Source organism: Arachis hypogaea, chromosome 3, assembly GCF_003086295.3.
Source record: "Arachis hypogaea cultivar Tifrunner chromosome 3, arahy.Tifrunner.gnm2.J5K5, whole genome shotgun sequence".
NCBI lineage: Eukaryota > Viridiplantae > Streptophyta > Magnoliopsida > Fabales > Fabaceae > Arachis > Arachis hypogaea.
Window position 1 is genome coordinate 91,196,552 of NC_092038.1, and position 2,367 is coordinate 91,198,918.

Sequence of the window (2,367 nt, forward strand, 5' to 3'; positions counted from 1 at the left end):
GGTGAAGGGTATTGGGGAAGAGAAATGGAGGTGATTGGTGAGGGGTATTTGGGGAAGGGTGTTATTGGAATGTGTGAAGAAGAGAGAGAGTGAGTTGAGGTAGGTGGGGATCCTGTGGGATCCACAGATCCTGAGGTGTCAAGGATTTTTCATCCCTGCACCATTCTGGCATGTAAACACCCTCTGAGTGTTGATCCTAGCGTTAAATGCCACGTTACTACCCATTTCTGGCGTTTAACGCCAGATTTTCTCCCCTTTCTGGCGTTGAACGCTAACTTGGTGCCATTTTCTGGCGTTAAATGCCAGTCTGGTGCCCCTTTCTGGCGTTAAACGCCCAGAATGGTGCCAGACTGGGTGTTTAACGCCCATTCTGCTACCCTTATTGGCGTTTAAACGCCATTAAGCACCTCCTCCAGGGTGTGCTGTTTTTAATGCTGTTTTGAGTTTGCTTTGATTTTTGCAGTTATTTTTGTGACTCCACATGATCATCAACCTAAAAAAAACATAAAATAACAATGGAAAATGGAAATTTAACATAGATAAATAAAAATTGGGTTGCCTTCCAATAAGCACTTCTTTAATGTCAGTAGCTTGACAGTGAGCTCTCATGGAGCTTCACAGATATTCAGAGCATGGTTGGGGCCTCCCAACACCAAACTTAGAGTTTGAATGTGGGGGCTCTGTTTGACTCTGTATTGAGAGAAGCTTTTCATGCTTCTTCTCCATGTGTATAAAAGGAGATCCTTGAGCCTTAAACACAAGGTAGTCCTCATTCACTTGAAGGACCAATTTTTCTCTGTCAACATCAATCACAGCTTTTGCTGTGGCTAGGAAGGGTCCGCCAAGGATGATGGATTCATCCTTATTCTTCCCAGTGTCCAGGATTATGAAGTCAGCAGGGATGTAAAGGCCTTCAAACTTCACTAAGACATCCTCTACAAGTCCATAAGCCTGTTTCCTTGAATTGTTTGCCATCTCTAGTGAGATTCTTGCAGCTTGTACCTCCAAGATCCCTAGGTTTTCCATTACAGAGAGCGGCATAAGGTTTATGCCTGACCCTAGGTCACATAGAGCCTTCTTAAAGGTCATGGTGCCTATGGTGCAAGGTATTAAAACCTTTCAGGAACTGGTTTCTTTTGAGGTATCTTCACCTGAGCCAAGGCGTTTAGTTCATTAATGAGCAATGGTGATTCATCCTCCCAAGTCTCATTACCAAATAACTTAGCATTCAGCTTCATGATTGCTCCAAGGTACTTAGCAACTTGCTCTTCAGTAATATCTTCATCCTCTTCAGAGGAAGAATACTCATCAGAGCTCATGAATGGCAGAACTAGGTTCAATGGAATCTCTATGGTCTCTGTATGAGCCTTAGATTCCCTTGGTTCCTCAGAGGGGAACTCCCTAGTGGTCAGTGGACGTCCCATGAGGTGTTCTTCACTGGGAATTACTGTCTTTCCCTCTTCCACAGGTTTGGCCATGTTGGACATGGTTATGGCCTTGCACACTCTCTTGGAATTTTCTTCTGTATTGCTTGGGAGAGTGCTAGGAGGAGTTTCAGTAACTCTCTTACTCAGCTGACACACTTGTGCTTCCAAATTTCTAATGGAGGATCTGGTTTCATTCATGAAACTTAGTGTGGTCTTAAATAGATCAGGGACTATGGTCTTCCAAATTCCTTTCTTCTGAGTTGCCCCATTGTTCATAGGATTTCTTTCAGAAGTGTACATGAACTGGTTATTTGCAACCATTTTAATGAGTTCCTGAGCTTCTGTAGGCATTTTCTTCAGATGAATAGATCCGCCTGCACAGTGGTCCAATGACATATTGGATAACTCAGACAGACCATCATAGAAGATACCTTTGATGCTCCATTCTGAAAGCATGTCAGAAGGACACATTCTGATCAATTGCTTGTATCTTTCCCAAGCTTCATAGAAGGATTCACCTTCCTTCTGTTTGAAAGTTTGAACTTTCACTCTAAGCTTACTTATCTTTTGAGGTGGAACAAATTTAGCTAAGAAGGCATTGACCAGCTTTTCTCAAGAGTTCAGGCTATCTCTAGGTTGTGAGTTCAACCATATACTAGCTCTGTCTCTTACAGCAAAAGGGAAAAGCATGAGTCTGTAGACCTCGGGATCAACTCCATTGGTCTTAACAGTGTCACAGATTTGCAAAAATTCAGCCAAGAACTGATGAAGATCCTCCAATGGAAGTCCATGAAATTTGCAATTCTGTTGCATTAGAGAAACTAATTGAGGCTTAAGCTCAAAGTTGTTTGCTCCAATGGCAGGAATAGAGATGCTTCTCCCATAGAAGTTGGGAGTAGGTGCAGTAAAGTCACTAAGCACTCTCCTTGCATTGTTGGCA

At 42.8% G+C, this 2,367-nt stretch overlaps 1 non-coding gene across 1 annotated transcript; it reads left to right on the forward strand.

Annotated features, from left to right (window-relative positions):
* Positions 1-1,877: 1,877 nt before the first annotated feature.
* LOC112793117 (small nucleolar RNA R71) lies at positions 1,878-1,985 on the forward strand. The gene has a single exon (XR_003197826.1). It is a non-coding gene; the product is annotated as a small nucleolar RNA R71 (small nucleolar RNA).
* Positions 1,986-2,367: the final 382 nt, after the last annotated feature.